The sequence below is a fragment of the Bacillus rossius genome, chromosome 3 (genome assembly GCF_032445375.1).
Source record: "Bacillus rossius redtenbacheri isolate Brsri chromosome 3, Brsri_v3, whole genome shotgun sequence".
Taxonomy (NCBI): domain Eukaryota; kingdom Metazoa; phylum Arthropoda; class Insecta; order Phasmatodea; family Bacillidae; genus Bacillus; species Bacillus rossius.
Window position 1 is genome coordinate 88,000,553 of NC_086332.1, and position 27,396 is coordinate 88,027,948.

Consider the following 27,396-nt stretch of genomic DNA (forward strand, 5'->3'; position numbering starts at 1 on the left):
TGTTTGCAGGCATGGCAAGATCCAGACACAGCATCTCGCTGCCTCACCACGGGGCACCCGGGTACTGCAGAGCAGTGTTGCCAGCCACAGCACACACAATTTGGGTACACGCACCTCTACATTAGGGTACTTTCGGGTACAAGAAGTTCTCAGTTCGTGTGTTATTCAGGTAAATACACAAAAAAGTATGAAAACAAAATATTGTTGACATCTTTAATACAAATATCATATACACTAATCTGTTAAATCTCATTTTATATAAAATTTTATAGTTTAAGTGTAATATTAGCTCTACTGCTAATGCTCGCGTATAAGATTTTATAATGCGTCGGTGGGTTGGTAAGAAAGGAGGAGGGCATGTAAAGATGTAATGTAAACGTTGAATACTGCAATTCCAGCCACATGTGAAAAATTGTATTTTCAGCTTAACCTGGTTGGTGTAAACTTAATGTATATATTAACTACCTGTAATAAAAATATGGTGATGTAAATTTGTGTTGTGCTTTAATAGTGTAGCCTAGACAGTTTTCAAGGAGAGAGATCCCTAATCCTGATGTCGCCACCCTACAGTTAACTTGATACTAGATGCAACTTGATGCTGTGTTTCTTTATAGATTCTTAGGAATATAGCGTAGCTGAGGTTGTTCTAAAAAAAGGCAGAGATGTTTCATGCCAGTACGTTAAGGGCAGGGCAAACACTATTTTCTATCCTGATTGATTTTCTATTCCATGTGAATATTGTTCAAAATATTTTTTAACTTCTTTTTTTTCGTTTCAGCTAAATTCAGGTACATTTGCGTAGCCGAACGGATCTTCTTGGATACCGGGTACCGATACAGTGATCTGGGCACGTGCAACACTCCTGCAGAGTCCGCTCCGGCGGCCAGTCGAGGAGACGAGGAGAGGCGATGACGTCTGTCCTCCGAGTGGTTAGCTCGCGCCGGCGATCCCGGCCCATGCGCCGAGGAATCCGCCCCCTTCCCTTCCGGAACAACCACAATCACGGAAGTTTGTCGGAGAATCAGCCCTCGCGGCGTTGGCCAGGACCGAGTTCGGGAAACAATGGTAAACCGAACTGGATTCCTCTAGAGTCTAGAACGTGGATCCAGCGTGTGGCCACTGCGCCACTCCGGGTGGCGGGCCGACCCAGGAGAGCCGCCTGGTCGTCTGCCACAGGCTCCTCGCTCGCGAACCACAGCTTAGTGAACACGCGATCACGTCATATTCTGTCGCAGCAAGTTAATAACATTTGTTAAAATCTATAAAAAATAAATAAATAATGTAATTGTTTGATTCTTCAAAATCTTAAATCTCAGATAGTTCTTCACCGATTGCTTTGAAATTTTGACACAACGTTGCATTCGAATATGCGCGTTTTTTTGAAGTTATACTGCTAATGCGACTTCCAACAAGGTTGTGTTAAACTGAAGTGGTCGGTGCGCGTCACTTGAACTTCGCGCCGCGCGGCGGACTTCGGCGCTCCTTCCCTTCCTACCTTCCCCCCCCCCTCTCTGCGTCCAGTGCTGTGTTTTGTCTTCCCCTCGTGAGGTGTGCGCGCATGCGCGTGGCGCCCTCTTGCTTAATTAAAACTAGGTGTAATGCCTTGAAGGCTCTTCTTGTTGGTTAGCACACAGTCGGTGCTGGTCGTGACTTAAGCATGTAGTCAGATACTTGCTTTAGAGAGAGAGTGTGACAGCGGGGAGAATGCACGTAAGTGTTGTAAGGTGGTGACCCTTACAGTAATGTAATCGGTATTTGGTAATAGCTGCACTATAAATTCTTATTTCGGCCGTCACCGTCTAAATTCTATTTGGCACCTATTGTTTTCCTTGATCATTTTTTGTATTAATACCATGCATAGTTTGTTTGACGTTTCTCCCCGTCTGGTCTACAGTCTTCGTTAGGACATGTTTTTACGTAATGTATTTAATGTATTAATTTGTGAATTTTCCTTTTATATCATGCTTTATCATGCTTTACAGTAAGCTTATACCGCCTAGTGTAGGTTAGGCCGCGGTCGCCTGCATGTTCATTTGACGTTTTTGTATTCTCTAATGAGGCATGTCAGTGTTCATTCCTTGTGTGTAAGCGTTAATACTTAATTGTAAAATTTCTTTCCATCAAGTATTTATCAAGTTAATTTTATGTATTCTATCAAGCATTTAATCCTAAAGAAAATATAGATATGCGTTCACGTATTTTGCCGTGGCATGTGTACTAGCACTATCAGTATTAAGCAAGTATTAATTATATGTGAAAGAATGATGTATTTGTATGATAACCACGTGAGGCCTTTGCCCATGATTAAACGAACTAAGTTAATGTAACTATTTGCTACTTCAACCTTTGCATCCATCCTTGGCTATAATTGTTAAATTACCCCTTTTTTTGAACACTATTTATTCAGCATAATTTATTCAGTATTTTTAGGATAGTGTTACACGCAGTTGAAGGTTCACGTGAATGTACTTCACCTGTTTACACTGTCCTATGAAGCTCATGGAAGCCTTCAAAACGTTTAACGCTACCATGGAGGCGGTATGAAAGAAATGTCTGTACGCGGTGTTCTACAAAACTACTATACGAATTTTAATAGGGTTTTCAAGTTAACTTGAGCGTAGCAGAGAAAGAAATATAAGCTTTATTTCATCAAAATCGGCTCAAGGAAAGAAAAGAAATCTTAATTTTATGACATACAATATAATCATTATAAGAAGCCATTAAGTTTTGCTATTGTAAGGAACTAAGTAGAGAGTAAGAAAAAAAATAAAGATGCTGACAGTTTGTAGTGTCGCCATATTTGTTTCAATTTCCAATACCCTTTTTGTATATTACAATTTAAATTGCAGAAAAAAATTATGTTTCATAGCCACACAAATAGTGAGTGTGTGTCATTTTATATCCACGAGGTCTCGCCGCGTCAATTTTCTCCTTGGAGCGAACCCGTCCGCTTAATTAAATAAACAGCTTTTATCGTTGAATGATTTCATGATTTATTTCATGAAAATCTGCTCTCATAAAAAAGTTAGTTTTATAGACATTCAATAGGTCTCTCTCTCTCTCTCTCTCTCTCTCTCTCTCTCTCTCTCTCTCTCTCTCTCTCTCTCTGAAAATCAATCTATGAATCGTTACAAATTTATTTCCTTTATGTTTTTTAGTTTGATTTGATACAATATGATTTCACTAAAAATCAATTTCTACCCCTTCCTATTTTCATTTCCACATTACGAAGTTTCACTTCTTCCGCGCGGAGGGACTCCACGCATTATTTTTGCATGCAATTAAAAACTATTTTTAATGATGCCAAATAAGTATAACTTCTCACGTGCGTACTTAAGTACACGCACCCATTTTTTATATACGTATGTCACACCCTTGACGGGTAAAAATATAAATTTTTAATATTTTCATTGCTATAGATTGATATAGAGATATAGAGGTATATAAATAGATGTATATAGAGAGATATATAGAGGTATATAGACGGAGACATGGAAATGTAGATAAGAGATACAGAGATCTATATATGTTGATAGAGACAAAGATATATAGAGAGGTTTTGTATATGTGTACCTACTTCAAATCACAAAAAAAAATTGACTGAGGCATTGCAACGCATGCCGGGCCCTAGCTAGTAAGTATAATATTAATTGCAAATGCAGTTCAGTTACTACCAGCTGCTACGGAATAAGCTACATAAACGGCTTGAGATGTTACGGCATGTACCTCGTTCCCCCGCCACGAAATAAATGTAACTGGCGACCAGACAAAAGTTTCGTGACGATGTGGCAGGCAACTGCGCCTGGCTAGCGCGCATCGCTGACACACCGAGACGGTGATGGACAGTTTTTGACGATACCGGAACCTAACAACGCCATTTTGCGCGGAGGTATTTCTTGCCAAATCAGAGTCAATCAGATTTAGGCCAGCTGTAAAAAGGCAGCCTCTAGGAATTGCAAGATATTTCTAGAAGTCGAAAAAAAAAACCTATAGAATTTTTGAGGCTGTTAAGACAATAATGACATTATTTTTGTAACCTTTTAAGGAGCCCGCCTACCTGCTCACACACACGGTGTGCAGAGCTTCAGGAAAAACAACGCGATTTCAAAACTACTCAAGATATCCGAGTGGGGTATGTTTACGAAAAGCATTTAAGAGTTCGCTGAGGCCCGAAAAGTACTTTTAATTTTGGATCATGTTTTTAAACTGTATTTTTAGAAGAGTTAAAATGGCTGAAACGCATGTTTTCAGAGTAATTTTTAGGTGTAAAACAACTGGTACAGATTCTTGAAAGCACTTAAGGGACTTGCATTACACCTTTATCTTCATTTCCCCGTAATATAAAAATACGGTCACCGCACAAATTTCACTGTTATCAATTGACGACGAGAAGACTGCGCGCCAGTTCAGAGCCTTGAGCTTAGAGGCGATACCGCGCTAGAAATACCATCGAGCGTCGCGCTTATCATCCCGCCTCACTAACACACATACACCCCTGATGAGGCGGGCCTCTTAAGGTTGGTTCCCCGGGTGTTTTTTTTTTTTTTTTCATCCTTACTTCCACATGTTCTGGATTCATACAGTTTCAATTATAACTATAATAGTTTTATTTGTCCAAACGACTGGCACAAGACGTGGGGCCAAGCTGATTGCGGGCGTCACGACGCGACCAGCAGTTCCCCAGGTGGTCGGCCGCGAGGCGCGACGGAGACGCGGGACCTCGGCCGGACACGAGAGAGGGAGGGAGGGAGGGAGAGAGAGAGGGAGAGAGGGAGAGAGGCAGGTGGCGCGCAGGCCGAAGGGAAGGTCAATCAGAGCGGCGCACCTGCCGGCGGTCCGCACCTGGCTCCCAGCATGCCGCGCGCTGGACCCGCCTTCCTGCTTCGCCCGAGCTGCGACCGCTGTGCGCCAGTCAACCAGGAAACTGCCAGCCAATAGCTTTGCTTGCCTTATTCGTCCTCGGAATGTCTTCTTTTTTTTTTTTAATCACACATTTCTTTCCAGAAAATCTGAAAATTTCGAAATTTTGCCAAGTCGTCTTTCAATCAAAAGAAACGTTGTGAAACGTTTTGCACAAATACTTATTCAAATGTAACGAATGTAAAGTTGTGAAAGTTTGTTTACACAAAATCTTACATCTCCGAAAGTTCTTTCACCGATTGCTTTGCAATTTTGACACTGCGTTGCATTCGCATACGCGCGTGTTCTTATATAATAAAATACATAGGTATATATAAGCTGTGTAACTCAGTACACTTGATAGATGTGAAACATCTTTAGTAATTCAAACATCGACTTCGTAAATGCTCTCTTCATATCTCTTTGGCGTCAGAAACGTTATAAAACAATGTTTCACGAAACTATTTATTTAAAATTCGGTCTTGGAACTGTAATTAAAATTTGACTCTCATCGCACCCACTTCAAAAATTGAGAAATTAAACATATTAGAAATATGTGCTTTCGCTTCAAATCTTAAATCTCAGAAAGTTCTTCAACGATTGCTTTGAAATCTGGCACAACGTTGCATTCAAATACACGCGTGTTTTATATACCTATGTCACACCTATTAGAGGTAACAATATAGATAGCAATATCGATAGGTAAAAATATATACAAATTAATGGTTGTGTGTTCCTCTTCTGTTTTGTAAAAATAAAGATATATAAATATAGAGGTAGGCTTAGAGAAGTATAGAGCGAGATATATAGAGATATATAAGTATAGAGCGTAGGATGTATATAGATATGTAGAGAAATATATATAGGGAGATAAATTGAGATATAGATATGAACGTAGATACATAGAGATAGTGATATGGAGAGACATGAATAGATAGAGATTTATATATAGTTAAAGTGAGATTTATAGAGAGACATATATAGATAGACAGATAGAGAGAGATGATTTGTGTATGTGTACCTACTCAAAACAAATTACAAAAAAAAATATTGTATGCTTTCTCTTTTAATTTCTTTTTCATTTAACCAGACTGAGCCACAACAACGCGTGGCTGTTACAGCTAATGATAAAATAAAATTTGATGTAAATGTTTTTTTAAAAACCAACTTATATTAAAGGTACTAAAAAGTAATAATTCAAAATGGCAGAATCAGTTTTTAATAAAAATAATTATAAAATTAAATTAAGTAATATTTTTTATAATTTTTAAAATTTCTCACAATTTTTTGGACAATAATAACGGATTTTCAAGATGGTGGCAAAAATTCATGAATTTCGGAATCCGTGTGTATCAAATAAATTTATTATCATCAGAATTGAACAAGTAGGCTACCTATGTGCATTTTCATCATTCTAGTTCAAACGGAAGTGTTTTGAATTTAACTTGCAAGATTTGAAATAAACAGACCAACAAAAATGTGAAGATAAATTAAATCTTGTAATAATAAAAATGCATTCACTTGTGGACAGCGATTGTCACAATCTTTGAATTTAAAAGCTTCGGTTTAACTGAAACGCTCCTAAATTCGGTATTTTCTACGAAATTATAAATAACACCTCCCTTCCCTTGCAGCCTGTGAATTGTTGCAAGGCCTGGTGGTGCTGGTGCTAGTATACTCTCGGTATATGTAGTCACTGTACAGACCAATAATCGTTTTGTGTACCGAAGAAGGTACGAACACCTTTCGTAAAGATGCGTGTGGTAAACACGTGGTCAGGAAGAATGAACATTGAAAAAAATACGGTTAAATGAATTACGAGGACCAATACGCGAGGAAAAACATATTGCTAAATTAAGTGAGTGTAATTTATTATTAACATTTGTAACGAAAAACAAAGCATAAAGGTAAATCTCTGGTTCAAAAATATGAATACAATAAAACCAATATTGTTTTTAAGATGGTAGCCAATTCATATTGTCTGTAATTTTTTTTTTTTTTTTTACTTCACGTAGGTTTATGGGTTAACTATTCATCGTTTAGTCCTGACTGATATTTTCATTCTGTTTCCTTCGGCATTTTTCAGTTCACTTTGGCACGCACCTTAACTGTTTACTCTAAACGTGCTGAGAGTTTAAGTGGTGGATGCAGCTAGTAGTATACTACTTTTAGCTACTTGCCTGCTACCAATGCTGGCAACAGGCTACTCACCAAATATTTCCAACCCTCCAGCGAATGTTTGAAGAGAGGCTCGTTGTGCAGTCTACCAACTGTCTGGCATCTGTGGCTGATCCAAACTGTTGTGTCACTTCTGGCGTCCTGCCCAGTCTCTGTCTCCGTGCATTCGTTTGGTAGCGAGTCACAGAGCGAGTCACTGCATGTCGCCTCTGGAGCAGCTTCGGCCAAGGATGCTAGACACCCACCGTCTGCCAGCTTATTTTAAAAACTCTTTAATAAAAAAACCGGCTCTCTAAATTCACAGACACGTAACCAAGGTAATAAATACTGAATGAATGTTTGAGTGAGAGTGTGAGATAATATTAAGAATAATATTTTTCATGATATTTATGTATGTTTTCCATTTAATACCATATATAATATGTTTTATGATAGTATTTAAATGTATTTTAGTATTTTATATTTAAAACAATATTTAATATGTTTTAAGTATGTATTTGATTAAATCTTAATTGTTTTATATTATTACAACATTTATATGGTTAACGTTTGTAATAAACTCGGCTGTTAATTCGGTAGATGATTTATTAGTAGATGATTTCTGTAATTCGTAATTTGTTAGTATGTAATTTCATGTTTGATTTCTAGATATAACGCTGTATGTCTTATGGTTTAGTGTAAGAGAATATGCACACGTCTTAACTGCGCCAAACTACAATCAAATTAAATAATAAATAAATAAATGCTAGCAAAGAGGGGCTTACCATAAATCATACTGATATGATGCTGAGAAGGATTAAGTAAAAGTTCTTACGCTTCAGACTATTCTTTTCTAATGTTGAAGGTTTTTAAAATACGAGGGTTATTTTTTTTTCAACCTCCGATCGGCTGTAATAAAAAAACGGGAATGAATTGGTAAATTATTTTAATGTCAAAATAAACGTACATCTTTACTCTATTTATCCACATAATCACCATGCAGATTGAGTCATTTGTCGTACCGATGCACCAGCTTTCCAATACCCTCTGCATAAAATGATGCCTCCTGCCTATTCAGCCACGTTTTAACAGTGCCCTGCAGTGTGATTACAGTTTCATTTCTCCATGGCATTCCCATTAATCGATACCCTAATCGCTCGTACACGAATCGACACGTCTCGTAGTGTTTACCCCCTTCCACCAACCATGTGGAGCGGCCAACTCACACCTCAGTTGTGTTTGATCACCCTCCTTACAGTCCGGATTTGGCACCGAGTGACTATCACCTTTTCCCCACGTTGAAAAAGTGGCTTGGAGGACGACGCTTCAACACCAATGATGAACTGCAGAGCACTGTTAAAACGTGGCTGAATAGGCAGGAGGCATCATTTTATGCAGAGGGTATTGGAAAGCTGGTGAATCGGTACGACAAATGCCTCAATCTGCACGGTGATTATGTGGAAAAATAGAGTAAAGATGTACGTTTCTTTTGACATTAAAATAATTTCCCAATTCATTCCCGTTTTTTTATTACAGCCGATCGGAGGTTGAAAAAAAAATAACCCTCGTATCTCGAAAAATGTATCTTTGATATTTTGTTTGAAGTGTATGTTCATTCCGCAACAAAGCTTACTTCTCATAATCCAGCAGTATCTTAAGTTGTGTGTTAGCACACATTATTTTTTTTGAACATATGATTGCATAGCGCCGAAAAAAAAACTTCTTACTCCAGTCTAAAATAAATAACAAAACGTTTTTCTTTTTACAAAAAAAAATCCTTGAAAAATCAGTTGCCAACGATATCACTTGTAAAAATGCAAGGGAGAGCCTAATAAAATTGTAAATGGCACAAATCTCTACTTTGCAATTTCACCATTGACATCGTTGTAAACTGAGTTTCTGAGGACTATCTTTGTAAAAAGTAAAAACACATTTTTACAGTGTATTTTGTCTATCTGCAAATATTGTTTTCCCGACAATTTTTTTTTAGATTTAATTAACTTGGTAATGGAATAGCAGGGTGAAAATTGTTCAACTGCTTAGCAGATTCTGTTAATTTAAAATCGAATTAAATAATATCGCCCTCACATTAAACAGTAGTAAGTAGTCCCTAAATCGTTATCGTAGTGTAGATTGACTCTGATTTTAAAATGTTTTTTATATGCCTGTCGTTGCGTGGAAAGATATTTGAACAGATGCTCCCCAGAATATACAGCACGTCCATAAAATACCTAATAGTTCTAATAAATCTGTTCGGAAAGAAAGTGTTGAACTTCAGTTTCCAAACCGGTTACAATTGTTACACGCTTTAAAGGTGCACATATTGAACATTTGTAAGAAAAACTAGGTTAGTTTACCTTCAATTTGATGCATGATTTGTTGTAAATAGTCTGAATTAAACTGTTATAATATACCACTGAAACTGGGACATTATTGTATGGACACCCTGTACTTCCTGGCTTGGCTGCAATGCCTCTTCCAGCGACAAGGCAGACGAGGACCCGAGTAGGGCGCGCCAAGTGAGATAGTGGTCTTCCGACGAGCAAGAGACGCTTAAAATGCTTCGAGCCAATACAAGTTGGTTGAAGAGTAGATCAACAAGCGGATATCTTTGGCTTGGAGTGGGAACTGTGACACGAGCCGTTTTTCAGACTGTCACAAGATGTACCAATAGCCGTCCTGGGGAGCTGCGGATAAACGATTTCATCGGTCCGTGGTCTATTTTAAGTGAGTATCAGTTTAAACATATCATATTATTACAATTGTTTGAAACCGGGCATGTTATTTTGGGATTCTGAGCAACATATCATCTGAATGCAAAGCTGTTGAGTGTGTCAAATGTATTAGCTGAAGAAGCCACCCTCGGAACTAGATATATCTCACTCCATTCGGGATCAGACACTTGCCACTGTTCTCTACGATGTATTAAATGTTGCTATAATTTATACTTTGCATTATTTATTCCAATATTGGAATGGTAGGAAGCAAATAATGGGCTCCAATTTCGAATAATAAGTTATCAAACGGCACGAAAAAGAAGTTACTGTGTTAGCGTTTTTAAAACATGTTTGGAAACTACAGGAGAAGTTGATGGATTGGCATTCTGATGGCAATGTTTGTTAATATTTAGATGGGAAGATGGAAAATAGTCATTTTCCTTAACTTATCAATAGTGTTTTCTGGTATCTAACTACGTTTAATATAGACCACTAGTTAGTTGAAAGGCACCTAAATGGCACGTTAAAAATTATGAGTACAACAAACACTTTAATTTTTATAAACACGAAATATTTATTAAAGTAAAGTTTTATTTTAATATTTTTCAAATAAAAATTATATGTGATATATATGAAATAATTTTAAAAAAATGTTAGTTAACATTTTTGTGTTGTATCCCTTGAATGATGAAAAAGGGGGAGGGAGTAACAGCTTGAGGTACTTGGTACCTCATTTTCTAGCGCTCGTGCGGTTTTTTTTTTGTTTTAATTTGATTAATTAAATTAGATTTATTTTGATATTTTGTTTTTGGTTACGTGTGTTACTTCTGTAATTTTAATTCGTTGAGATTATTACTAATTTATTTTTGAACACAATAGACATTGTCAGCCCAGTGTGAAACGAATAGGGGATTTAGTTGTGTAGTGTGCGCACGAGGGAAATGCGAACTCAGACTGTTGGTGCTCCTGCTTGCTGTTACGCGAGGTGGCCGCTAGCGACTGGCGGAAGAGAGTGAAGGGCCGGCAGCCCGGCACGAGAGACCAACATGGCGCGAGCGGGAACAATGAAGCAAGCTAAGGAGCGCTGAGCTGGCTGCTCGTCACGGCGATAGCTTGCGTCTACGACGGAGTCTGCTGCGCCCAGCTGCCGACCACTGCAAAGAGCTTACCATGCTGCTCCAAGTAGCAAGTTATTTCATCCAGTCCTAATGGCCCGTGGAATATGCAATAACTGTACTTAACCGCCCCCGGGAATCGAGCGGAGAACTTAATGCGGTAAATTGTGATAGCGGTTGCTACTAAGTAAAGTGGATTTTGCCGAAATAGCCACGACGCAATAACAGCTCCGGCCTATTTGACTGTGTGACAGAGCTTCATTCAGGTGGGAACGATCGGCATAATCACACTTGCATCGAGACTGGTCGGTTGTATAAGCGACTTGAACTTTCACATAATTGCGTTGATTAAACAAAGTTTTTGGGAGCGAGAATTAGGCGGCGAAGTTATCACAAGTAGCATATCAGCGTGAGTGTTAATGATTTATTATGTCTGCTGAGACATGTAACTTGACTTTTCCGTCGGAGCTAAATGATCACGCGAGATTTGTGCTCAAGTTGATGCGGCCGTTTTCAGTGATAAATGGATGATGACCAAAGTTGTTCTGGGTGATACAAACTAACGTTTTCAGGATTTAGTTAGGAGTAAGAACAGTGATATCATTTTTGTGGACTTTTTGATGTTTTCATAAATATAATATAAAACAGAATTAAAACTGGGTTTAAGGTGTTAAATATTTTGTCACTTCTTTTAATTATGGTTTTGTTATTAGTGTTTTTGATGTCTGGCTTTTGCATTAATCAAGGTTAAGTAATCTGTTCTGTAATGTAGGTAATACTTATTGTTATATAATCAGGTTATTATTTATTTTTGCACTCAGCTGGGCTTTACATAACTAAGCACTGAAGATAATCTGGTTCGTGCAAGTATAGGTACAACTGCTGGTATTGCTGCCTTATGGTGGAATGTAATCCAAGTGGTGTTTATATTATTTTTGGGACAAATAAGATAAATATTGTTGATGTAAACAAGATTTTTATTTCCAAAACTACTCAATTGCCATTTCTTTTCCCTAATTTTTTTAGATACTTTTACTCTTGCTAAATAATCGGCAGCAGGGATTAGGTATGTTTTGCAGAAATTGCTATGGTTGGGACAAATGTTACCATATTTTATAATTAATAACCGGCCGATGGCAGGATTTTTGGTGTTGGCAGAGCTCTGAGAAGGGAGGCAATACCGCACGCTTGTGTCTTGAATTTTATATGAGCTACCAGCGCGCTAGCATTTCTCCTTGATCAACCAACAGCGTAGAGAGGGCTGTTGAGACAGTCCCTTCAATTCCCGCACAGATAGCGCTAGCTGTTATGAAATTCCTATTTCGCTCAGAGACTTGGCATGTTCCAAATGACAGAATTGTTTGAAGAAACAGTAACACACACAGTTGTTCTTTAAGAGGTGATTATTTTAAGAGTAAGTAATATTTATTGATAATTAATCATTATTGATGGAACATTATTGATATCCTGAGCAGTTATATTGAAGTGAGTAATATTTTTTTTAGTTCATATTTATTTTAAAAAATTGTGTTTTCTCTCTCTCTCTCTCTCTCTCTCTCTCTCTCTCTATCTCTCTCTCTCTCTCTCTCTCTGCCGATTTATCCCTTATACTCATGAATCGAGGTTGAAATTGCCAAAGAAGTTTCATTTCTTTCATGTGTACTGAGTTAGACGCGCTATTTTTATTTTTATTTAAATACACTATGATCAGTCAGTGAGTGACAGCCATGCTACTTAAGACCACTTCTGCTCTCCTCGTCGGTACGATACTGTCCCTACTCGTTGGCACGTCTCTGCCCTTCTTCGTGGGCACACGACTGCTTTGTTTCATAGGTCCGCCCCTTCCGCGTCCCGAATAAAAATAACTACGCTGAAGTTTTATAAACCACATTGTAAAATTAAAAAAAATTGTTAACATTACGAATAAAGGGAAAAAATATAAATATAAAGATGCTATCTGCGATTTAACATGTATGCATAAATTTTTGAAATATATTTAATAATTTTATAACACATTTTACTTTTTTGGACAGGAATAAGGTATTAATAATTTACAAAAATAAACCGATAAGGTTTTAAAACCTCAACTAAAACTGCAATGTTAACGACTATACACTGTTAATAAAATATGCTGCATATAAAATTTTAAGTTTGGAACATACATAGCGACGATGAAAGAGCAAATAATCTGACAGTTTCTAAAGATTTGCACGGAATATTGAGGAAATAAAATCAATATTAATAAGCGAAAATCTCTAAAGAATTAAAATTAAAATATATAAAATGAAATTTAAAAAATTTCTTCGATGTGCAAACAGACAAGCACTTTTCCCCAACCCCCTTAAAATGAATGTTCAAAATTTGACGACTCCGTCTGTGCGATACGCGGAAGACAGACGACCTCTCCCTTTATTACATAGATTACAATGTACATAGCAATCAACTTTGACAAGTGTAAAATAGATAAGAAAATTTAATCGAACATACTGTTTTCAAAACGATCGTTGAATTGAAACTCTAAAAGTTTTGAATAATTACATCATATGATGAGTAGCGCATGAAGCCTGTTAAACTAAACCCATAAAACATTAATTTATGCATGCAATTCAAGCATTTATTATCAAATATAATAGCTGAGGGTAAAAAAACGAGCTTAAAAAATATATTCTAAGTTATCTAACTCACAACTAAAATTTGCCCCGTATGAGGTTGAATTGCCGAGAGACTTAATCCGCGTGGTAATGTACTCAAACCAAAATCTGGGACACACAAGATTGGACCAATTTACATGCAATTTCTGTTCGGCTCTCCTCAACCCTTAAAACGCTGCGAAATCAATATCTCTCTTTCCTCCCTTCGCCGCTGGGGTTCCTTTCGCCCCTGCGACACAAAATTGCTAATCAAAGCGGCGGGAGCTCCATCAGCGGGGATAACACAAGTCCCTTGACGTATCGATTCAATTTGTCCGAGCGGGGCCTAGCCCCCTCCTCCTCCAAGGCCGATGAACCGCGCCGCAGCCTTATCTGCGCCCGGCCACTCCGCATAATGCCGTCATCCTTCACCGTCGCAGGGATGGAGTGGCCTCCCGAGGGCCGGTCACTGCTGCCGCCCTGAAACACTGCCCCCCCCCCCCCTCCTCCCGCTGCGCCGTCGTCTCTGGGACTGCGCCACCTCTTGGCTCGCCGAAGGTTTGTGAGCTGACCATCCGCTACGAGCCGCGTCCCGCATCCCTGGGCGCGGGTCCCATTGGAATTAACAAGTCCCTCACTGATGCGGCCCGCTTGCGCTTGCAAAATCGTGACCGTGAAACAGGGTTGATGAATGTAAACTTTTAAACTATGTCTTATAAAAAAAAAACATTGTATTTTTAATTTTTCTGTTTTTGACGTGACAACGTCTAATAAATCGATGAACGCCGGCTGCACGCACGAAAAAGTGTCCCGTTACGCACATTGTCCCGTTACGCACATTGTTCCGTTACGCACATTTTTCCGTTACGCTGTCGGCGAGTGCAGTAATAATAGGTTATGTTACAATTGACTAAAAAATTATGGTGATTCATTAATTGATGATAGATATTTGGTTACAGTTTATTTATATGAAAACTTGTTCATAATTATATTTAAACTTTATAGCTAAAAGCCAGTTTTTAAAATTAATTATAAGTCATCTACACGTGAACTGTTTCGTCGACTGTTTATAAAGTGAAGTGAAAAGTTTATGTGGTTTTCATTGCTTATTACAACAACAATTTCGGCAATAAAGGTTAATTATTCTTGCATTATAAAAATCTGATTTTTAGTATAATTTCAAGTATTTATACTTTTATTATTAAAATAAAAATGATTCAATTTTATTCATAAAAGTATGCAATCATTTCATCAATGTTTTGTTATGACGTCACGTTAAACTATCGTCGGTAAACTGACTTTACAGACAACCAATTTTTTTTGCATGCATATAGGCTAACTAATGGGTAGCATACAGCATATAAGTACCCTATCCAGAGGTGACTTGCATCGCAAAACTCCACCCTGAGAATTTCTGCGGTCCACCCGTTGCGAATCCTATAGATTTGCGCACCTGCCAGTTATTATACTAGCATAACTGCATGTCTGTCAGCAGTCCGCGGACCACCGGCCGGCTCGGTGTGGCCGTTATTTCGACATGGATGACGATCGGCCAACAGCAGGAAGCAGTTTCGTCGGCGAAGCCTTGCAGGGGATCCCGAGGTACTGAAAACTTTTCGAAGTGTGGCGCACTGCGGGCTGGGACTTGTCAGCTGTGGACTGCTGCGCGCGCAACGAAACTGAGGAGCGTCGGGATTTCCGAAGAGAAGAAGATGACGTCTTTGTACTGCTGGGGCCAACCTGGCATGCAAGGTAGCTTATTGATACTACGGGGAAGTGAGACGAAGTTCGAGCAACGCTAGGCTGCCTGGATCTCTGTGTACCCGCAGCCAGAGCTAGATGAAAAATGTTCATTTATTCAATTTAGAAAATAAAATGGACCGTTCGGAAACGAGATGTCCGGCCAAACTAAGCGTCTTTACGCTATTTCGCCAGGACAGATTATCGACTTATAATGGTCGGCTTTATCTAATTATTGTGACCTTTTATTTCTCTATGATATGGTTTTTACTATAAAAATCGCACTTTCGGTGGTTGGGGCTGGTGCGCTCAAGGAGTGAAAGCGGGGGGAAGGAGTGGGCGGCCTCTCGCCAAAGGGAAGTACAGGAGGGCCGCTCTGACATCCCAACCCAGCCAAATATAAAATATTTGAGTTGACGGTCTTTTTCCGACGCTAGCGTTGATTCTTTGTCACATTCGTTGTCTTTGTCTTACTGTTTATCATTGTTGTGATTATTCTATCCCTTTTTTTTTTTTTGCTTCTGGCTCGCCTGTTCGACTCAGAGAGCACTCGTGCTCTCGGCCATCTGTGCTCCTCGGAGCCGCGCCGGACAGTTTCAGCTGGGGCATCTGTAGGTCTTCCCCGCTGGCGAGGCTTGCCCTGGCCTCTTCCGCCATTGCACATACTCGTAATATATACTCTTGTTAGAGAGATGCATATATAATAAGAGTATCGCAGAAATTAATGTAAATATTTTTGAATAAAATAATATTATATAATGTTGAGGAATGTCTTACAAGATAAGTTCTAATAAAAGTTATTATATGTAACCTTAAGGCATAGGTATATCTATCAAATTATCCCTGTTCATTTGTTTAATACAAAATTAATCTTATTAACATATGCTATATATAGTGTGTATAGTGTAAAAAATAATAAATAGTCGAAGGGTGCAGAGGTGCTGGAGGGGTGGAGAAGCACGTGATTGCATGTGGGGTAACAAAGGAATCGTGAAGAAGAGTAGGGTTGAATGATAGTGTGGTCTGCTGGGAAACGCCATTTTGGATAGCATTAAGATTGGGAGGGGGTGTAGGGGTGAGATGTGGCATGTGAGTTATAGTGGTGAAGAGGGGTGTTGAACGATGAGGTTGTTGTTTAGTAGGGCTGCCATCTTGGACAGCATTAGTTAAGGGAGGAGGGTGTAGAGGCGCGATGTGCTATGTGGGGTATCAAACGAACTAGGTAGAGAAGGGGGAGGTAAAATGATGTAGTCTGCTAGCAGCAGCCGTCTTGGACCAAATCGTGGATGGGTGATGCTGCGGGAGTGGTATAAGGGCGCGACGTAGTATGGAGGGTACCAAAATTACCGGTTCGACGAGAGGAGTAGAATGGAAAAGTCATCGTATGCCAGGGGAAGCCATCCCGGATACCGTCAGTGTTAGGAGGAATGAAGGTGTGCGACAGACGAGTCGAGTGGGGTATCGAATAAACAGGCCTGACGAGAGAGGTGAAAAACGTAAAAGTCGTCCACTGGGTCAGTATCTTGAACATCCCCAGGATGAGTGAGTTCAGGGTTGCTGTTATATTTTAACACATAAACAGGTGGGTTCGAATCAGGTAAAAACACAAGTTTATATGTAGCACAACTGACCAGGTACATGCTTAAAGCAGTATGTTGGTGGGTACACGAAAATGTTAGGACTGAGCCCATACATAATAATTCATCCGACTATTAACATTATACAATATTTTTTTTTCAAACATATTTATATAAAAGACTTGTGATATTCTATCTTACTTCTGAGATAAGTATTATTATTTTATATATACCTATAAAAGACTAACATAGTGCATGATATCAGGGTGGTCGAGCGGGTAAAGGCGTATCTTTTTTAACCTTACGTTTAATAACTAACATCGTCCGGCGGTTCGATTCTGACCCACTGCAAAATGTAAGATTACTCTCGCGCTTTAGAACCGCTGATCGGATTATTCGTGACATCAGGAAAAGCATGTATTTATGACGTAAGCGGAACGATAGAGTAGTATGAATTTTTCAAAATGGCGGTAGGAGCGGGGTCCTCGATGGTAATGGCCGTCACGGAAAGAGTGGCGTTTAAGAGTGCTTGAATGAGTTGACTGCGAACGAACCCCCGACCTACCCTGTCCTCACCCTACCCACCCCCTACCCGATTAACATAATGGACTCTGGATCCTGCACCTGTTGCCAAACTCTCATTTTCTTACTACTGAAGTAGAGTGACAACAGTCGCACCTCGGGCTCTATATATACCCCCAGCGCGGACTGTTACATACATCGTCGAGTGTTTGAGAATGTTCTTCGGACACATCCACTGACCCAGGGCTATGCTCGACAGCGCCATTGTTGACTCGTTCATTGTGGCCCAGTGCCGGGAAAACCGCAAAGGCCGCGCGCGCCGTTACGTAGTAACAATGAGGGATAAAGAGATGAAAACAAACCAGAGCTGTAATGAATGGATGAAAAAACAAAAACAGGTGACTTCCAACCCACACCCAACGACCGAAACAAAAAAAAAAAAGAGCGCATGTAACTCGGTACTCGTAATAGAAGTGAAGCTTGTTTGGCAATTCAAACCGTGACATGTAAGTGCTCTATTTATATATCTATTTGGAGTCAGAAACGTTTCAAAACAACGTTTCACGAAAAAGTTGCATTAAAATTCGGCCTGGAAATTTTACTCACATCGCGCCCAAAAATGTTTCACTTCAAAATCCCACTGGTTTACTTCAAAGTTAGCCACGTTTCTCGCGAGAGAGAAATAGGCGTGACCTCGCCAAGAACCGAACTCGGAACGCCTCGGTGGAGGAGGCCGGTTACCCGAGCTCTCGACCACTGCTCACGAACTAAGGCCGGGTCACGCATCCCACGAGCTTGACGCCGGCTGCCAAGACGTGCATGCTGTCCGTGAGGCAGACTGCGAAGTTTAAAAGACGCAACGCGAACAGTTGGGACATTAATCTTTGTCGGCGCTGTGGTAGTTTCTCAGCGAGTGGAAGTGTCGAAGGGGGCGGGCCTCTCACGGACCACACTCTCCGGAGACTGGAGGGTCATTTATCTCCTTCCTCCCCCGGGAAGAGTCGCTGGTATAGGCTGGGGGAACCCTGCAGACGTCGCAAAGTGTGGGACCTTATTCACTGCTCTTAGTAGGCACACAGGTGCCGGTGTGTCGTGCTCTGTTTTTGGAACTCGTTGAGACGTTTACTCTTCGACTGAGCAACTGCAGACTAACGAGAGACTTATCGCGCACGCCACTTTCAATGGTTCATCATAACAGTTTAATATAGACTGTCTACAACCCTTTAGTTATTCGGCACACATTCGACCTAAAGTCCAATTCTTCCCACAATTTGGTTAACACGTACAGAGTAATAGACGTAAAAGCCCCTTCAATTCTGTCTCTCAACTCTGGAAAATCATAAGGTAGAGGCGTAACGTAGGCACGATCTTTTACAAAGCCCCCAAGGGAAAAAAAAAATCGCATGGCGTTATGTCAGGTGACCGTGGAGGTAAGCGAAAAAGAGCTCTGTCGTCTTGAACATTACGACCAACCCAACGGTCAGGGATTTCGACGTTCAACAACATTCGTACAAAAAAATTCTGATGGAGAGAGGCTCCATCTTGAAATTACAGATTCACTCTTAGCATATTACAGAAAACAACAAAGCAGTACTCACGCATTAGCTTATATAAAACTGTTTGAATTACTCTTTAATTGTGACCTTGAACGAACACTCTAAAACCCTTACAGTTGATACTATTAAAATTTATAATTGGGACATTATTTTATGTACGTACGTACTGTACTTTGTACTGTAGTCATGGCGGATCACAGTTGGAAGATTGTAGAGATAATAAAATCCAAAAGCCATTTGTATATTCGAATTTCGGTTCAGCAAAAGTTTGGAATCTTGTGACTTATTATTCCCTGAAATAGGTATATACTCATCAAAATAAATATTTATTTACATCTAATAGAGTAATGCGTGTATGTTGAAACACCTGCTGTAAACAAAACCCACGTGTAATTGTTTGCATGTTTTGACAATCCAATCGGCAATTCGTTGGACCCCTGAATTTACACGAATCTGTTTTTATAACCATCAGTCTATGAATCGAACTCAATAATCTTTATCTATATCGGTAATTCTGAGGTTTTGCGTGTGCCAGTGGCGAATTTTCACATACATTTCATTTAAATGTTTCAGGCCAATATATATATCGTTATGTTGTGCTTTTCCTTGATCTTGTAGTTAATAGAATTAGGTTCACCAAGACGTTAAGTAGTACAGAAGCTGCAAATTGCCACACTAATCTTAGGCTCTAAAAAAAGATTCGGTGCTAACAGAAATTACAAGTGTCAAATTCTAAGAAAATATTTTTTTTATACTTTATACATACTATTGCATTTTGTAATATTATCCGTGGAGACCCTCCTGTGGTAATTAGAACCACACGGGGATTTATAAAACCACCCGTCATTCTGTCGGGTCTGGCTTCGAGTAGCTTTCAGTAGTAGGATAATGAGAAGTCTGGGAGGGAGTCCAGGGGAGGTACGAGGTGCTTGTCAATCACATTCCACCATTTTGGAATTTTGAGGGAAAAATTTATCAAAATTCTTCAAAAATGACTCAAAATGATTGAATATTCTTAAATTTCCCTATTTAAAAAAATCCCGTTTTGAGGGAAAATTTCCCGTTTTAGTCTTTCAACATACCGGAGTCTTGAAATTTCCTAAAAGGGGTTTAAGACTCCTGAAAATATTTAAAAATCAAGCCTCTTAAGCCAGGATCGAGAACTATTACTCTCTGATGATGAAAATATGATACCTCGAGTGAAATTAGACACCCCAATTAAATTTACGTTTTAAAAACATTATTAGAAAACTCTTAAAAAATAAAAATACTCAAGTGTTCTTCGTCATTTTAAAGATTCGTTGTAATGGTGCCAATATAAAAGACGGTTTTTTTTGCTTAGTAGACAGCCAAAGCAACTGAAGATGTGCATAGGTGCAGGGTAATTATAATGCAGCCACATGACCCTTGTAATTTCTTCGGTAGAAAACGGTTATAACATATTAGGTGACAAATACTCAGGAAAATAAAATGTTTTGAAATAGTTACAAATAAATGCTTTACCTATATGGTAAAAATTATGGCCAACATAATTTTTTTTTCTACAAACCAGAAAATAAAATAAAATTTAAAAAATATTTTATCACAATGTAATCTGCGTTCAAAAAAATTATTACGTCGAAATAGCTGTTCGCAAAGTGTATAGAATTATTTTCTTGTTCAGTCAGACAATTGATTGTTAGCATATTAAGAATTTTTTTTTCTCACAGTTAAACGCAGCCGGGAAATTCACCGAGTCTTAAGCCAGTAGCTAAAAAAAAAAAAAAAAAAAAAAAAAAAAATATTCCAAAAGGATTTTTCGCTTTGTCGCCGTGTCGCGCAAAAACAACACAAGACCGTGCCGCCATCCGCAGTTGCGACATAGCTCGCGTTCCTGTGGCGACGGCTTCTCTCCTCCCCTCTCCCTGACCCCTCCTCGCGCTAATGCGAGCATGTCCGGTCGCTCGGTCCGGTTCTTTTACCCGCGACCGAGCCAATTATCCGGTCGTGCCCGAGGCCTCCGAGTCTGATTCGCGCGCCTGTTGTTTCTGGCGCGGAGTCAGCCATAAGAGGCGCACTCATGAACACTGCGCACTTTAGGAACGAAATGAGTACAGTCGTCTCCGACATTCAAAGCATTTTGCGACATTTCAAAAATCTTCAATAATCATATATGTGTATATACAATTGAAATTTGCATTCAAAACCTTACATACGCATAAAATGAACCTACTTATAATTATTTACGCTATCCAGACCAATCAGCTATTGAAGCGCAGCATTTATTTATTAGAATACGAGCATGTTCGCTACAAACAGACGCCGCACTTTGTGACTGTCCCCCGTAGTGACATAGCGCAGTGACAGTCACCACGACTTGCTAGAAGAAGTCAGATTTTTAAACGCGGTTTCAAAAAACATTGCAGTACAAAATTTACTAAACAAACTAATCTTAGCTCGCCGCATTTTATATAGCTGCTAATAATAATAAAGCTCGTGAACCCAAAATAAATAACAGCAGAGAAAATTCTCAACAAAATTAAGGAGAACCAAGTAGTGAGTGTTAGCTGGCGTCAATAAAAATTTATCGTTAATTTTTTGGTACTTTTAATGCGAACCAAATTCCATATAAAATCAAATACATGTAGACTCTAGAGGCTCCTTGGCTCGTAGTTGAGATCAACTTTTAAATATGTTACAACTTGAATACACTAAAATATAGCTATACTAAAAATAAATACCTAACAAATTTTATGTCTAAAACAAACGACATTTAAACCCCAAAAGACAGTGCACGGCGTTTTCAAAAGATAGTAGAGCATGCTATAATATTATCAAACAAATCTGTTGAACAAATGACCAAATTAATTGACATCAAAGGGCAAACACAATTTAAAACAATGCAATATTATCAGTTATGAAAGTTAATACGACGTTAATTTTTTTATAGTTCAATTTAGCAGTGTGGGTTGCATTTCAAAATTCTTGCTAGCTAGCTCAATATAAAAAGAAAAAGCTTTTCAAAAAATAGTTTTTCGTACTTTGCAGTTTACCGGGTCGATGCAGTTACTAACACGCCGAAAACAAATTGCCGCGGTACGATTACGTCATCGTAGAAATTCACACCAACTTCAGCACGCCAGATCCTTGACAGGGACTAGGCCCAGACTTACCTGCGTGTCCCAAGCGCAAGGCGGCGATGATCCATCCAGCTCCACGCAAATTTCAACTGCAGACGTGCTCATCAATGCCTTGCCTGGCGACCAAGGGCGTATCTCGGAGCATGGCTTAACACCAGGTCACTTGCAACGAAAACAGCAGCCGTTACAAACGAACTTGCGAGTCATTAAATTGCCGATTCGTCTCGTGGCACGTCCGTTCAAATGATGATTCATGCACTCGTAAATGTATCGTTTCGTTTTATGTCTTAAATTCAAAAAAGAATAAAATTTTAACTATAAGTGGCAAGTTGCCACAACTTTTATTGATCACCTTATAAGAGAACTTTTTAAAAAAAGCCATAATTATTTGGAATACGACACACATATATAAGGTAACACTGACTGGATTGCAAAATTAAACACGAGTGACTACTAAATAGTATAAGATTTAGTGTATGTCCGTGAACAAAGATGCAAACATATCTGTGTGTGTGTATGTATATATATATATAATTAGATGTTGTTAGGTACGTATGTATGTATGTCGAAAAACTCCGACACCGTCTGACCGATCGCCATGAAAGTTGGCACACCGAAGTGGTTTTTCATGGAGAAGGTTTATATACTATCTATTTTTTGTAACTCGCCTCTAGATTGTGCTGCAGCGAATCAACTTCTAAACCGTTCAACCCATCACCATGGATAACAAGAAAATTATATATCATAGACATACAAACAGTTATTGTGTGTCATTTCCCAATGTCCACCACACTGTCATATAACGTTATCACCCTGTGTTCAGCCCGGGCAATACGGTGTACAGCGGCTATGAATAACTATTATTCTTTTATTTTTAGACAAATGACATTTGTATCACACGCAACTAAATGAATTTCTCAATTCAATGGAGCCACCTGGAATCCCGCCGCACAAAATGATGTTGAAAACTGGCTCATCAATACTCTCTTGGAAACTGAACACGCCAAAGTTATGCAACGGAACCAAACTTCCGTAAAATAAAACTGATACCAAATTTTATTGAAACAACAATAAATAACAGCAAATATAAATGAGAATATTTGCTGATTCAGCGCATTCCAAAGATTCCCACTGATTTGCCCTTCACGTTCAAACGTCTTGTACGTCTTACGTTCGCGATGACAATAAACAAAGCTCAATGGCTGTCATTTCGCATTGCCTGATTCAATGTAACAAATCCATGTTTTTTGCTCCAGAATAGGAACTCCAAAAACTCTATACATCTATACACCAAATCAGATAACCAAAAATATTATTTATCAACTTGCGTTACGCTAGATGTAAGTATTACTTTAAATTATTTTTAATTAGTTAAGTTACATAACAAATAGAATAGTCTAAAAATATTGTTCATTCAATTGCGTCATTATTAAAAAATGTTTACAGTTTAATAGCAATATATATACTGAAATCTTATCACTATTATTTATCTTTAATTTTTCAAATTTGTTATAACGGATTTTAGATTCTAAGTAAAATACAAACCATTCATTTTTAGATATATCAAAAAAATTAAAAATATACACAGGCAGGACATCTGCCGGGTTCCGCTAATAAATATATATATATATATATATATATATATATACATTAAAATATATTTAAACATGCAATTTTTAATTGGGTACGTGCATTTTTGGCTATTTGTTTTTACGTGTATTTATTGTCCGAACAAACTAGCTGCAAAACCAGTGGTGATTTAAGATAATGAATAATGAAATGAGAAATTTTTTATATAGGTCGTTGTTTTGCTGTCATTGAATTAATGTAGTTGGTATTACATGACTCGTCCAACACATTTGGGCAAAACTGTACACAGAAATAATCTAATGGATGCTGTAAAATAAACTTAAAATTTTAGATAGTAAATGCATTAACTATAATTTGTGAAAAAAATAATTTAACCATAAACTTTATCCATAGACATACTCTGTTTTATTCTAATTATTTGGTTTGTTTATCGTCTCATCGATAAAAGAGACGACTTACCACAATTCAGACAGTACCAATATAGGGAAATCGATTAACGTTTTTCTTGAAGTATCGTACATTCTTGAATTGACTACGGAAAACTAAAATCATAATAGATGACCCAAAGTTCGAGGCGAAATACTAGAAAAGAGACACCAAATTTTTAACACTGCGAAAATTTATTCTGTGTTTTACGCTGAAAATGTTGGCAATCTCGGAGCACATGTAAAAGACCAAACACTCGTGTCCCACCGCTTATGACGAATGTTATACTGTATATAATATAAATACGCTCATCACTGACTCACTGAGTGACTCTGTAACGCTGTAGGAATTGACGCTTGCCCGCCCTCTCTATATATAAAATATCACGTTACTTTACGTTATAATTAAACCCAACCCGAGTTTTAATACGTAAGCTCAGAAGCAATTCAGGGAAAAAGGTATTTCGTCAATATGCCTACTCACGTAATATGCTGCGAGGAATCTGTGCGACATCGTAGTTTATAAACAAAGCGACGAACAATAGAATAATTAATTAAAGCAACCAACCATCTTCACTCTTTTTTTTTCACGTTGCTATAACCACGCATATTTACTTACTTCGGGATATAATAGTAAATATGGACGAGTTATGTACACAAATGGATATTTTTCTTTTGCCACAGCTGAACATGTACATTGGGACGTCATCTTGTGACCGGCGATCTACCAATCATATTTATATTTTATAAGAGTATAAAATATGGTGAGAAAGCAAGTTTAAATACTTTTTAATACATAGGATTGAATATATATATAATTATTTAGGCCACGTTTTTCTTTTTTTATTATTAATATCTAGTTTATACTTCCACCGCCAGGGCAGGGAAATTTCGGCGAGATTTATGCGCGCGCATCTCATCCCTGCAGAGGGGAGTTAGTTCGCCCCTCCCTTCCTTTCTTCGTTCCCGCGCTTTTCTCCCTATATAAAGGGGAGGTCATCCACCCGAAGGCAGTTTGATCGGCCCGACGGCCAGTGAGGCTGGAATCCGCCCACTGACCACAGGACGATCTTAGGGGGAGCAGCAGAACAACTGGCTATCCGTTTTCTGCAGCCTCGCACCCCTCCTTCGCGAGCCAAGGCATCCGAGGACCTATCTCAGCATAGGGCATTTATTTCCCCCCCCCCCCTTCTTGACGCTAGGGTGTAATTTGTGTAATGTTGTGCATGTGTATCAGTAGGGAAAGTCATCGCAGCCGACCAACTGGACTATATTACCAGGATAATTAAAGTACTCTTTGAGATTATACCGTCATTCTCGATGAGTAGTTTAGCCCCATCCCTCATTCACCTACGCCAGCAGGCCGCGCGGCAGAGAACATCGAAGGTCACCTCCGTCAAGTATCCGCCGGAGTTATTTCCAGCCTTGATCCGGATACCTGGACCAGAACCAACCCTGGAGGAGCTCGCCCAACGTCAACGATCCGAAGAGAGCCGTCCAGATCTACGCTTCGGCTTCCCTCTGCCGAGGCGACTCTGTGAGCTCTTGCAGACCGCACTTCCGAGCATCAGTGCATCCACCGTCAAGAGGAAGGAAGAGGAGGAGCTCAACCAGCTTCAGATACACCACCTCTTACGCCCCTTTCACCACATACCACCCCCGCTCTCACCCATAACCAGCCCCCTCGGCACTGTATCGCGAGACCAGGAACCCATCCAGAAACGTCTACGCAGCATCCTACGTCTCTATCGACACCTCCCAGCACCTCTTGTCACCCATCGCTGGCTCTCCCTAACATCCTAGTGTGAACCAATCCACCTCAACCAAGGAACTGCAAGCGGCTTTTTCCGATCCAGTACCAGCCCAGAAACAGACGCTCCCGCAACCCCTGCGTCGTCCCGCCAGAAGACTGCCCAGCCACGGGAGAGGGGAACCTATGACCGACAACCACACCAAGGTGAGACCCCTCGTACCCCTTGCCATATCTTAGTCGTCTGTGCCCTTGCCCGAACCAACGCCCAACCTACAAACCAGCCGACTGTGAATCCTGCCGCAAGACCAGCTCGACCATCTCTACCCCTGTACACCACTGGAAACAGGAAACGGGCATCGAGCCCAAGAAGACTCGGTGCAGAATAATATGCATGAGGGCATATCATCATATTTTGACGAGGCCTATAGATACAGCATTTCTCAGTGATAAAGAAGCGAGCCGTGGCTTAACAGATGTTAAGGCACATGAGAATTGTAGCATGCTAATGTTGTTGCGAACTCTATTCAATTGAGCACAGTTTTACGAATCATACTGACAATATGGTTGACATCCTGGTGTATATTGAATTGAATCCTGAGCAAGGAAGATTATTGAATGACCAGAGGCAATTAACACTCAATGTAAGTAATATAATATTTTCTTTCCTCAGAGGACTGGATCCTGGGTCCGGTGCCGACCACCATCTGACGTCACGGCGGCCATCTCTGATGATGTCACTGTTTCACTTTTCGTTACGGTCACCATCTGGACACTGGAAAATGTCCTTTGAGCTTGACCTTTGACCTTGAACTTTGGTCTTGACCAATGAGCTTTGACCTTTGACCATGACTTTGACCTTTTACCTTGACATTAGCCGCAATCCTGACATCGAGCACCCATTCTCCAAACATTACGGTGTAACATTACGCCATCTTGAATTTTGATGTCACGTCCGCCATTTAGGATCTGGCATTAGTCACTTTTTTTCGATTCTGATGTCAGGTCCGCCATCTTGTTATCGTCTGCTGGAGGTCGCTCCCTTAGATAACGTCATCGCCATCACGTTGTATTTTTTGTTCTGCTAGAGGCCGCCATCTTGAATAATGCCATATTATTTGCTGTTGTTTGTTCCTAGATAGCGCCGAAATCGTTTTATCTCATTCATGTAAGGTCGATGTTCCATTAGCTACCAATGTTGTTATGAGCCTTATCGACATTTCAATTAAATTTTTTATACAAAATACATTGAATGCGAGGTGATTCAAATTATGACAGCTCGGAACCCTGGGTTGGAAAACATACGCATTGGACCGCACGGAGATAGAGACATTTACCAAAATGAGAATTAAACAAGGTATACAAAAAATAACACAAATATTCGGACTCGTAAATATTTTAATATGAAGAAATAATAGCATCACCTGCTAAAAAGTGTTGTCGCCATCTTTTTTTCAGTACTCTATACAAGGAACGCTAGTGTTATCTAGTACACACATCGTCTGCTAGAGGATGATGCCAACATATTAGTTCAATTTTTCCCTGTTAGAGTGCAGTAGTATTTATTACCTTGGCGTCCGCCATCTTGTCGGTTATCTT

At 39.3% G+C, this 27,396-nt stretch overlaps 1 long non-coding RNA gene across 1 annotated transcript in view; it reads right to left on the reverse strand.

The window, feature by feature from the left end:
• LOC134531477 (uncharacterized) overlaps nt 1–27,396 on the reverse strand; it is a 483,907-nt gene that overhangs the window by 437,399 nt on the left and 19,112 nt on the right. The gene's annotated exons all lie outside the window — the stretch shown is intronic.